Here is a 13,513-nt window from a genome sequence, read left to right on the forward strand (position 1 = left end):
AGGTGGCAATTTTTGTTTATTCGCATGGCAGACTTATTGGCATCTAGGTGTCAACTCTATCCTAGAAACTGGTCCTGTATCTTTCAAATGCTAATGAAAGAACATATGTATACAACTGATAATGAATACTAAATCTTTAATAACCCAGAATTACACTACATCTACAATTATACTACTTTCATAGCTCCCTTCACATCTCATTAAGACAAAACTATCCTACTCTTACATTTATGTTACAACCAGTCACTCATCAATCAATATATTGCATTTTCAGTCCATTGGTTTCTAGTGAAGTGATAGCCTACATTCTCAGATGTAACTGGTCTCTTGAATGGGTAACCTGCATTCTCTGATGTCACTGGGCCCTCATGAATGGATAACCTGCATTCTCTGATGCCACTGGCCTCTCTTGGAAAGGATAGCTTTGCTTTCTCGGATGTCAGAGGGCCCTCTTGAATGGATAATCTGCATTCTCTGTCTTCGGGTCCCTTTAATAGATATCCCTACTTTCTCTGATGTCACTGGTCTCTCATGAACAGATAGCCTGCTTTCTGTAAAGTCACTGGTCTCTCTTGAATGGACAAACTGCATTCTATGATGTCACTGGTCTCTCTTGAAAAGGATAGCCCGGCTTTCACTGATGTCATGGGGCCATCTTGAATGGATAACCTGCTTTCTCTGATGTCACTGGTCTGTCATAAAAAGATTGGCTGCATTTACAGGAGCGTTGCGTGTCTTTAATTAATAGACTATATATGAGTGATATAACAGATCTAAATCAACAGGCTGTCTTTTTCACAGCTAATAAAATACCAGTTGTACTTTACGTATTGTATTCACTGGTCCAACATTTTTCAGTTTACAGTTAAAATTAGGTGATCAGAGCTGGTAATTTCCATTCCGGGTACCTCAACAACTCTAAGAGGTGTTTTGAATGGAATGCATGTGTGTGTGTGTGTGTGCGCTTGGGGCCGTTTTGTGCTTGTCTAGACGTTATTTTTGGGTTAACCACTGGGTGTCTGGGTAGTAAATTTACTTTTATTTTTTTGTAAGTTACATTTTTGACAATACTCCAATAAATTGTTGCATTTTACACAGTTGATGGTCCTCTCTTACAACTTCTCTTCTCAGAGTACCCCCCCCCCCCCACCCCGGGATCTCTTGTTTTGCAGTTATACCAGTGAAAAAAAGCCACTGTGTTCGCATTCGAGCCAGGCAACTAGGATATTCAAAATATTGTTCTCAATACACCATCAGGGTTAGGGGCTGTCATTCTTCTACTGACTTCACTACCCAAGAACAAATAAATATGGTGAAAAAGTTGACACTTTTCAGATTTCACTAGATAAATCCCATCGCAGGTATGAGAGTAAAGAGAGGAGAGCACTAGCCCAGAAGCATTTGTTCAGATCAATTTTATTTGGCTCTGTATTCAAAAAAGGCCATCATGGTTTGGGAGTTCCAAAGGACCCCCTTTATTAGGGCTTCCCGTGATTAGCCTGGCAGCCTATTTCGATAGCGGTAACAGCACATAACATTCAACACGTTTCTGCCAAGATCGCCTTACTCATGAGGAAGGCCATCTTGGCAGAAACGCATTGACTGTTTTGTGCTGTTGTCAGCATTGCCTAAATAAAGCTGATATTTTACTGCAACGTATCGCGGTGCCGGCGATCTTAATATCTTCTATACATTGCTTTCTTGTGTTTTTTGGAAGTTTGTAACCCACTTTTTCTAGCTAGGATTATCCTTTCTTCGAGAAATTGAACATCGGCAATCCTAAGTTCAGAAGTACCCATAAGAATTTTGAATTTGTAGTAGGAGACCGATTAAAATTTTACCCAGTTTTAGAGCCAACCCAAAACTAGCCAGTATAAACCAGGTAAGCAACTTCTGTTTTGTAAAGATGTCTGGTTAAAAAAAAAAAATAAATAAAAAGGAAAATCTAAAATCCTTATGGTCTTGGAAACCTTAACATTTTTACAGGTAGTTTAAAAATTTGAACTTCCTCCATATGAAAAACCTCATATGAATCACTCTGTCTTCAGATAAATTATGGGTGCATTCCATGGCCATTCACCACTAAAGTAGAGCCTACTGCCTATGGAGCCTCTATGAAGAGATTATGGTGTAGGACCCTCAGGTTGTGATTCCCACAACTGCACTGTTTTTCTTTAGTGACCGGAGGACAATTTAACCACACTCAACTGACCCTCTAGGTTTCTCTTATGGTTGTGCTTTTAGGTATGTGGATAAGCAAATACACACTAGCCTCCCTTAATAAAGAAAACATCACAAATAACATTTACAGATAGTAGTCAATGCAGGAGCTTAACACAAGTTAAAACTTAATTGAACTTTAGTACAAAAACGAGCTACTGCATACCAGGTGCATCAAAACCAGTGTAAATTCTCTACTTTTTTTTTAATCTGCTCCATCCGGGTGTAGAAAAATCTGTCCCTGCAAGCAGAGAGTGAAACCTTTTCCCTTTGTGGCAAAAGCAGCTTTTTTTTTTTTTTTTTGCAGAAGACTGAAACCTCTTCCACCCTGCTGAGAAAGTGCTCTACAAGCAGCGTGGAGCAGGAACTTTTCATTTTGCAGTTTTAGGTCTGACTCTGTAAGAGGCGTGTCAGACCCCTGCAGTGAGACCACTGCTTTCACTCTGACAGTTAAGGCCCGTACACACGATAAGAAAATCTGTAGGGAAAATTCGTCCAACGACCGTTCTGCCCATTTTCGGATTGTTAGTATGGTGCTTTCGACAGCGAACTCCGACTTTTCGGCTGACAAAATACTGATGTGCAGGCTATAAAATTTTTGTCGTCCGTAATACAACGTCCGATTTTCATCTCATTAGTACAGATTTCAACAGAAAAAATCTTAAGAGCAAGACTAGACATGCTCAGAGACGAAAGAACACATAGAAAGCAATCCAACACATGACATCACTTCTGAAGTAGAATTCTGTCGTATGGGAAAATTCGTATGAAAATAACCTCTTCACTTTCCACATCAGACTAGCATGCCACAAAAAATGGACGACGGATCGTTCGATAACCTGATCGTGTGTACGGGCCTCAAGAGTTACACTCTCTAGTTGCTGGCAGGGTTACTCAGACTTTGGCTATTCTAGAAAGAAAAACTGTAAAACATTGACCACCTTTTGCTTTGTAGCGAATGGAACTAATTTAGCCACTTTAAACTCAAGGTTTATAAGAGCTTGCAGATATTTAAAATGGTTATGATAGGAGGAGAAATATTTGGATACATGCTGACTTTCTGTCCACATATTCCATCAAAGGACACTCCAGGAAGTGCTCCAAAAACTGTGGTCCAAAAACCTGAGATTAGCCTTTACCGAGTCTGAAACTGCTTCATCAATGGGTAGAACAGCTGTACTCCGCAACACACTAAGGCCTCTAATTCTATATTATAGTGCAAAGAACTAAAGCTTCACATAACAAATGGATTGCAAATTTTAATACAATGAGAAATATCTTTAGCAGACAAGTTATGAAACTTATTTAAATTTATAAAATGTTTTAGAAATGGTGGCATGGTTTAAGCTATAGTTATCAATGGTAAATAACTGCAGTAACCCATAAAAAATGCTTAAAGTGGTTTTAAAGGCAGAAGGTATTTTTTCTTATCTTAATGCGTTCTATGCATGAAGATAAAAAGCGTGTGCAGCAACACCTCTAATACCTACTTGAGGCCCATCTTGATCTAGCGTTGTTGCACGAAACTCAGCTGTCTGGGACTCTTCCTCCTGATTCGCTGAGACACAGCAGAGGGTGCCATTAACTCCCTCTGCTGTCAAAGTCAGTGAGCCAATGAGGAGAGAGAGAGGGCAAGGGTTAGCCGTTACTCCATGTCTAAATGGACACAGAGCAGCTGGTCGGCTTGGGTGCCCCCATAGCAAGTGGCTTGCTATGGGGGGGGGGGGGGGGAACTCTGCAGGAGGGGCCAGGAGTGGCGGCCAGGGACCCAAGAAGAGGAAGATCTGGCTCTGTGCTAAACCACTGCACAGAGCAGGTACGTAAAACAGGTTTTACTTTTTAAACCAAAAAAAAGAAAAAAGGGAAGACTAATATCACTTTAGGACTTGAGCAGAGTGAATTCTGATTGGTTGTTGCAATATCTAAACATCAGTGCTCTCTATTGGGTAAAGTATCATACGTTCAATGTCTAGTTTTAACACTTTCCAAAATGTTTTCAGAAACCCGTCAATTCTCTGTGATTCTAGAGAAGGCCACTCAAAGCTGAAACCGCATAATGCTGACACACTGTACAAAACCACCATTAAAGATCAATATACTCTAATTAGGTAAAAGACAAAATGCAAAAACATTCCGGTTAAATTAATACATTTTGCTTATTTAACTGTAAAACACGAACACGATTCAGACTCATCTTTAACTCCCCCACAATCTTCATTACTCATACTTGTAGCAGAGTTGAAGTTTGGTTTAGAGAAGGCTGTGACCCAAAACAGCTTTTCAGAACCAGGTCAGACAATTCCTCTGATTTGTCTACCGAGGACTACTGTGCAATTTGAAACCAAATAAAAAGAAGGTCAAGCTGTAATAAAAGATTAGTGAAGAGTTTGGGGAATTATAACCAAAAGCCTGTCAAAAGAGAACACCGCGCAAATTCTAAAGGCAACTCATAATAATTGTAGGCTCCAACAGAACTGCTCAATCGCACCAACCGAGTCCTGTTAAGGATCATCCAATGCTGCTTCCCAACTCATTGGATGAGAACTACATGTGGTTGAGACAACCTCACCATCACTACAGTAGCAGAAGTGCAACGACACACCAGAGAAACTTTATACAGAACATGGACTCATGCAACAACCTGAATAACCATTCTTAGAGTCGGTTCACACTGGGGGCGACACGACTCCTTACTACTTCGGGGGCGACTTGTGCATTACAATGCACCACGACTTCGGAGCGACTTGCAGGGACTTCACATAATGGAAGTCTATGCAAGTCGCTCCGAGGTCGCCCCGAAGTAGTACAGGACCCTTTTTCTAAGTCCGAGCGACTTGTGTCGCTCCTATTAGAACGGGTCCTGTAGCGGTCAATGGACCGCGAGGGAGCGCAGCTTGTCAGGCTGACAAGTCGCGGCAATGTGAACCGGCTCTTAAATTACTACAAAGTCATGTTAAATAGTAGGTACACCAAATGGAAATTGACTATTTCTGCATATCTGAATAGGCAAACATTAGATCTTCTTCAAAAAGCGGGTACAAATGAAGATGATCTACATCTAAACAAATTGGCATGTATTTCTTTCTCATACTTAAATCAGGAGTCTCCAAACTATGGCCTTCAAGTTGTTCAGGAACTACAATTCACATCATGCCTAGTCACGTCTGTGAATGTCAAAGTTTTACAATGCCTCATGGGACGTTCGTTTCTGCAAAAGCCGGAGGGCCGTAGTTTGGAGATCCCTGCTCTAAATGAATGAAAATGCTGATTTGTCATGTGGAAAAAGAAAGTACGCCTCTAAGTTACCACCATTTCCTAAAATATTGAAATTAGGTGTTCCAAATTAGGTGTCAATGATTAGAACCTCCTGAGGGAATATGCAAGGTAGAACCGGTCTTCTTTAAACCACATATAATTCCAATAATCTAGGAAGTGGTGGTAACTGTAGGGGCGTACTTTCATTTTCTAGTTTTTGCTTTGCTAATGACTTGGAGCACTAGGGTCATTCGTTCAAATCCCATGGTATGATAGCATGTCAAAGCAACCTGTATGAAGGTTGCATATTCTCCCTGTGTTTGCATGGGTTTCCAGTTTCCTCCCATATTCCAAAGACATGCTGTTAGGTTGACTGGCTCCTGTCTAAATTGGCTCTAGTATGTATGAATTGTAGGGGCCTTCGATTGTAAGCTCCTTGAGAGCAGGAACTGATATAAAAAGTACAATATGTAAAACGCAGCGTAAATTGCCTGTGCTACATGCAAAATTTAAAATTACCTGTGTCATGCTGATAGGGAAATTGCATATTTCATATACCTTAAGGTTGGCCTCACAAAAATCGAATAACGCTTTTAATATCTTTGTTATATTAGTAACTCTTAGCTGACTCATGTCATTGGAAGGTTATTTTTAAACTGATGACCAAGTCCTTGAGGGGTCATATTGCAAAGAGTTGGCTTGGAGATTGTCTTTTCCTTACATTCAAGACCTATATACCACAGCAAAACCATAAGGTCATTCAGAGCTTGCAACCATCTGTGGTCACCAGTGCCAAGTTACAGGACCCACGGAGGAAACAGCATCTTTAGTTATGTATTCTGATTATATTTTCTTTAATTGGTCATTACTTTATTAAATGTTAAAGTACTTGTGTGATCTCTCTTTGCACATAATCGAACACAAACCCAAAAACATGCCAAGATCAAATGAGCTCTAAGGTTCTATTAAACAAAATTGTGGATCAGGGAGTCTGGAAAGGGGTTTTAAAAGATTGCCATTTTTTTTTTTTTTTTAAACACTCATTTTACTGTAAGGAAAATAATCTGCAAGTGGTGTAGGTTTAAAAAGGGACCAGGACTAACCAGACTAATTTAGCCCAAGAGCTGACCATTTGATGCCAACAAGTCTCCAAGAACCCCAACATTTCAACAAGGATCTGTAGGGAATTCTTGCAACAGTTGGTGTCATAGTGCATGTATCTACTATCAGAAAGAGATGCACAAAGTTAACCTGCATTGGAGGTGTGCCAGGAAAAAGCCTTTGTTGCAAACAGTAAGAGTAGGACTATAGTTCACCTTTGAAGATATAAGCAAAGACCAAGCCTTCTGGAACAAGGTACTGTAGATTCAGGATTTAAAGAGTTGTTTGGCCACAGTAACAGTAGACCTGTTTTGTGTAAATCGAAGACTGCAATTCAGAAAGAGAACATTATACCACCTGTAAAGAATTTGAGGAAATTTTATGGTTAGTGCCGGTTCACACTGCAGCGGCACAACTTCGGGGGCGACCTGTGAAGTCGCGTGCAGCGCGACTTCGGCACGACTTCATAAAATTAATGTCTATGCAAGTCGCTCCAGGTCGCCCCGAAGTAGTACAGGGCCCTTTTTCTAAGTCGGAGTGACTTGTGTCGCTCCTATTAGTACCGTTCCTGTACAACACAATGGACCGCGACGGTCCACGACTTGTCAGGCTGACATGTCGCCTGACAAGTCGTACTAGTGTGAACCGGCATTTAGTGTTGCTGTGTGGCTTAATCCCAGGGCCACCTCCTGTCTTCAAGTCAACTAGGATTTTTCTGCATCATATGAAAGGGTTTGATGAAAGTGTGTGGCCATCTATAAGAAAGTTGAAGCTGAACAGGAAATGGAACTTTCAACACAATAATAATCCAAAGCACACACGTGCAAATCCACTAAGCTTAAGCAAAAAAAAAGAAAAAAAAAAAAAAAAAGGGAGGGCTGTGGACTAATCCAAATAAATCCCTGATCTAAATCCCATTAATACATTTGTTACCCCAACACTTCATATTCCTGATATGTGCCTGCTGAACCATGTACTTGTAGACGTATCTGTTCTCTTTGCCTTGTAAGGCTTCCTTTATGCAAAATTCCTGGTGTCCCTGCCAGTTCCCCTCACCCGCTTTTCTATTAACTAACCACACTAAGCAGGAGAGCACAGGTTGGTCAGTTCTCTAGCTCTGCTGAGAACTCTGTGTACTCTCCTCCAATGATCAGACTTGTCCTGACACGCCCTTGCTGCACAGCCATTCACCGGGAAGCTCAGCGTGCTGCTGCTTCTCCTCCCCAAAGCTCTTTTGCAGCTGAAAAAGGGGCAATGTGGTCACTTTTTAAAAAAACAAAAAGGAGGAAAAGGGTATTTATAAGTTTTTTTTAATATCTATACAAAAATGCTTTGCCTTTTATTTCTATTTTAAACTGTAATGTGTTTTACAAGGTGATCGTTTACACTTTAAAGTTCTGTAAGAGAGGAGAGTTTAAAAAGGGGAAGTTCATGCAAGGAAATCCACAAACATTTTGCAACCAAAGGAAGTTTGCATGGAGGAGTGGTCAAAAATTTAACCAGGCCGATGTCCGAGACTGGTGGGTAGGTAAAGATGAGTTCCAGCTTGGTGGAGAAAAAAATAAATAAGAAAAAGTCAGCAGCTTCAAATACTGTGCAAAGAAGTGTAGCTTCCCCTTTTGGGTGGAGCTCCACTTTAAGCAAAAAAACAAGAAATTCGACACATTTTTAAAATATGGCCAATACTATATATATATATATATATATATACAGATATTTAGGAGAAATTGGCTGCACTCCACCACAAAACCTGCACAAAGTAAGATCCTTTATTCATGTACGTCAAGCATCAACAGAATACAACAGGATTGACGCGTTTCACACAAACGCAACTACCAGATCAAACACGTGTTTGATCCGGTAGTTGTGTTTTTGTGAAACGCATAAATCAATCCTGTTGTATTCTGTTGATGCTTGACATGCATGAATAAAGGATCTTACTTCGTTCAGGTTTTGTGGTGGAGTGCAGCCAACCCCCAGATTAGTTTGCATATCGCAGTGCGAACTGTCAATTGGGACAGAAATTGGGTTGTATAGGTGTGAACACGCATGTAATCTAATTCTGGTGTGGACAAAAAAAAAAAAAAAAAAAGGGTCCTGCACAACTTAAAGGGTCCGAATGCGATGCAAATTCAACCATACAATCTGTATAGCTGAATTAGCATCGCACAGACATTGCATGTGACTTTCACATGCACACATGTGATGTCTGACATGGCTATAGTGTAAACCGGCACCGAGAGGGAATCGGTCAGATTATTGGTCCTGCCACTGCCCATTTATTCAAGCAGTTGCTAACTGACTGGCGGTCATCTTTATCCTTCGGCTTTATTTCATAGTGAGATATTAACCCAGACAACTATGCTCAAGAACCATAAGGCCTTGTTACAAGTTAAAAAAACAAAAACAAAAACAATTTTATTCATATATATATATAAAAGCAGAGTAAAAACGCAAATAAATTTAAATGCCTACTTACAGCCTTTTTCCCCTAATCTAAATTATTTGTAATCCTTTTGCTAAAAAGGCCCCTGAACTTGCTAGAAAATTTGGCTATTACGAGTTCATTTCCATTGGCCTTTCCTTCTTTGCACACCATAACCCTCGCCTCCCCTGGGAGTATTTTAATTACCGTCACAGTGCTGGCCCTACTCCTTCAGCCCTCCCCTCCCCATATAACCATTTAGGCCTCTTGCACGCAGCAGTTTGAAAAAGCTCAGCAAAGCTTTTTTTTTTTCCTAAGCTAAAATATGGCCCAATAGTTGTAATGCATAGCGCACACAGGAACGTAAAACGCCCAATAGTTGTAATGCATAGCGCACACAGGAACGTAAAAAGTCTTCAGATAAAAAGAAAAAAAAAAAATATAGAAAAATCTGTTTTGGTCAGTAATTTATGCCTCATGGACGCAAATGCGCACATAAGTTCGCAAATGTCCCATTTACATAATGTGCTGAATAAGAACGCGAGAATACGTTTTTGCGCATTTACACAAAAATGCGCGTAAATACATAAAAAAATAAAATAAAATAAAACGTCTAAAAAAGTACTCGAATAGGAGTATCATGTGCAAGAGGCCTTAAACTGGTTGGCTGGGAAGGAGCAAAGAGGAATATTATGGAGCAGGGGCAGCCAAACCAAGGGCCAGTTTAGGCTACATTCACACCTGAGTGTAGCGTTTTCGCACGTTTTTTACCGCGATTTACAGGTGTTTTTTGTGCAGGCGTTTTTAGATTGAATAGAGACCAATGGAAAACGTCTGTAATTGCCCAAAAAGAAGCTCATGTACTTTGAGCGTTGGGCGTTTTGCTCAAAGCGTCAAAACGCTCAGATGTGAACAGGGGCCATTGAAATTAATAGGATGGGTCTTGTTGGGCGTTTTGAGAGCTGATCCTAGAGCAGAAAAACGCCCCAAAACACCTACATGTTAACGGAGCCTTAGTGTCCTTCAGGTTTGAGGGGGCAGACTGTGGCCAACGCAATGCACTGGCATCAGTGGAAGTAATCAAAGCCCAATTATTCGTTTTAGAGGGTGGAATAGTGCACCATTGTTGGTATCAGTGGGAGAATTGGTGCTCCATCATTGGTGTCAGTGCTTCAAGGGCCAGATACAGGCAAGCCACAGTTTGCAGCCCACTGCTATAGAGGGTTTCTGAATGACAGCTCTGAGTTTGTTGTTGGGGCTGCTGGCATCACATCCAAGATGGTGGTGCCCAACAGCATCTCATTTGGATGTCTACACAAGGGAGGATAAAAAGAAGAAAGAAAAAAAAAAAAAGAAAAAGAAAGAAAAAAAAAAAAAAGAAAAAGAAAGAAAAAAAAAAAAAGAAAAAGAAAGAAAGAAAGAAAGAAAGAAAGAAAGAAAGAAAGAAAGAAAGAAAGAAAGAAAGAAAGAAAGAAAAAAAAAGAAAAAGAAAGAAAGAAAGAAAGAAAGAAAAAAAAAAGAAAAAGAAAGAAAGAAAAAAAAAGAAAAAGAAAGAAAGAAAGAAAGAAAGAAAAAAAAAAGAAAAAGAAAGAAAGAAAGAAAGAAAGAAAAAAAAAAGAAAAAGAAAGAAAGAAAGAAAGAAAGAAAGAAAGAAAAAAAAAAGAAAAAGAAAGAAAGAAAGAAAGAAAGAAAGAAAGAAAGAAAGAAAGAAAGAAAGAAAGAAAGAAAGAAAGAAAGAAAGAAAGAAAGAAAGAAAGAAAGAAAGAAAGAAAGAAAGAAAGAAAAAAGGGTCAGATGAGAATGTCTTACTGGCTACATGCTTATCAATGCTAGTTATCCTCTAAGAAGTGGAGCTTGAGGGTACATACAAGCTTGGTCTTCATAAAATAAGTCACCAACGGCAAAGCCCATATTTGTATGACTGGTTCACTTTACTGGCAATCAAGTAACATATGTTATCCATCATTTTACAGTGAACTCCACACAACACCAATGTTTCAAAAAAAAAAAAAAAAAAAGAAAAAAAAAAAAAGTTTGTAATCCTTAAATCAAAAAGCTGAAAAGGCAATTATATTGCGGCGACAATAAGGAAAACATGACAGATATAAAAATCATCAGTAGAAGTAGAGCACAGAAATATAAACACCCTGCCCCCCCCCCCCCCCCCTAAAATAAAACAAAAAAAATACAATAAGTGCAATTGTTATAATATATAGGAAAATAAATATTAAAACACAAAAAACACAGAATTAAAAGCGACACACTTGTATAGAAATTCAGACAGGCTACCTAAAAACAGCAGTACTATGGCCGAGCGCACACAGTGGTATTTAGGTGCTCAATCCCACCAAAATGCCAGGATACACGACTTTGAGAACCAACACACAATGCACTCAGGTATACAGATAACAAGGATTTAAGGTCCTAACAACCAGGGGGGTCCTTGTTCATTTGGACATTTGTGTGCTTCTTGATGGCGTTATCCATATGGCCTTGGTTTATCACATTATTACACAGAGAAGTGCTTTGCAACAAACGGCATCCAATTACCATTTACTTCAGAGTGGGCGTACCAACCAGAATAGTTTTTTTTTTTTTTTTTTTTTTGATTGGTTTTAAAAACCGTAAAATTAGTAAAAAAAACGTAAAATTTGTAAAAAAAAACGTAAAATTAGTAAAAAAACGTAAACCGTATGGGACCTGCCATTGCGGGCTCCTTATGAGGGATACTTGTTGCTCGGTTGTGTCCAACGTCAATTTGAGGCACAAATCTGGAAAACATTACCGTGACATCCAGGCAACTAGCATTTTCAGAAGGTGAAGTCAACAATAGCAACAGCCATGATTCTCTTATGACAGGTTTCCTGTTTCTGAAACCGGAAAAGGCAAATGACATGGTGTTCTAAGCCTGACACCTAAAAAAAAAAATTTTTATGACCACCTCACTTTTAAGAGACCCTGTCACCCACTTAAATATTGCAGAAAATTAAGTATTTTAAAAGCTATCAGTGTTTTTTTCTTTAAATAAATTATTTTTTTGACCTTAATGTACCTTTGCAATTGCTAGCAGGAAAATCCTCTCTAGCTCTGCCCCCTCTCTACTTGGCACGTCATACCCTCTCTTCATTTGAGAGTATGCAACTACAGTATCTGCTGGCCCAGCTCCTCCACCTCCTTACATAAACTTTATGTAGTTGCTGGGAGGAAGAGTAAAGGGAATACTATACAGTGTCACCCAAAAGATAGCTATGAGCTCAATGGAGCTGCTGACATCACATCCAAGAAGGTGATTTCCCGTAGCATTCTCAGGGCTTTTGGCTAAAGGCTTCTACAGGTAAATAACATGCATAAAATACATTAAACACACATGTAATGTTACTGGAGGATTGTTAAAATGAATAAAAACTGGTAACAGGGTCTCTAAACTCAACAGGCATCAGTGAGGGTCATGCTCCGTCCTTGCACTCCCACTACCAACAGCTATAACATGGGACAGAGGAGAAAACCAAAGGCATTTTTTTTTTTTTTTTTAATTCTTGAATATTTGTATTAGTGATCAACCGATATTGTTTTTTTAGTACCGATACTGATATTTTGGTCATGTTATATCGGTATCAGCCGAAATTTTCAGACATTTAAAAAAGAAAAAAAAAAATTTTTCTTTTTTCTTTTTCACAAGTACTCTGGGTGGAGGGCTCTGGGGGGGGGGGGGGGTCTAAAAGACCCCAAACCCCTCCTCTACACTAAAAAGCATTCAAAACGCCATGTTTGGCTGGCTGCTTTGAATGCTGGCATTTTTTTTTTTAATTTGCCGCCGAGTACCCCGAAGTGATGTCATGACATCACTTTCGAGAGTTTTTTTACATGGAGACCCGATCAGAGCCGAATGCGGCTTTGATCGGGTCTTCTCTTCGGCGGCCGTGCAGGTAGGATGGGTGGGATGGGGGACCCGGGCGAGCCGCGAAAGGCGGCCAGGGGGGGGGGGGGGATGCGAAGTTCCCCTTCCGCTTCTTGTAATGACCGAGCGGATTCTCAGACACATCGGTTGTCATTACAAGATACGCCAGTACCGGGGTGATTACTCTAGCTTCAGGCATCACTCCGGTACAAGCACTTTCCCGAAATATCGGTAACCTCAGGGGCCGATTACGATATATCGGGGAAAGTGCATATCCGCCTCCAATATAGCAGCATTGCCGATAATCAGTCGATCCCTAGTTTGTCATGACATCTAAAAGACCCCAAACCCCTCCTCTACACTAAAAAGCATTCAAAACGCCATGTTTGGCTGGCTGCTTTGAATGCTGGCATTTTTTTTTTTCATTTGCCGCCGAGTACCCCGAAGTGATGTTATGACATCACTTTCGAGAGTTTTTTTACATGGAGACCCGATCAAAGCCGAATGCGGCTTTGATCGGGTCTTCTCTTCGGCGGCCGTGCAGGTAAGATGGGTGGGACGGGAGACCCGGGCGAGCCACGGAAGGCAGCCGGGGGGGGTGCGAAGTTCCCCTC

General features: G+C 40.2%; 1 protein-coding gene across 1 annotated transcript in view; it reads right to left on the reverse strand.

Annotated features, from left to right (window-relative positions):
• MRPS6 (mitochondrial ribosomal protein S6) overlaps window positions 1-13,513 on the reverse strand; it is a 114,357-nt gene that overhangs the window by 59,149 nt on the left and 41,695 nt on the right. The gene's annotated exons all lie outside the window — the stretch shown is intronic.

The sequence above is a fragment of the Pelophylax lessonae genome, assembly GCF_965119305.1.
Source record: "Pelophylax lessonae genome assembly, chromosome: 2".
Lineage (NCBI taxonomy): Eukaryota > Metazoa > Chordata > Amphibia > Anura > Ranidae > Pelophylax > Pelophylax lessonae.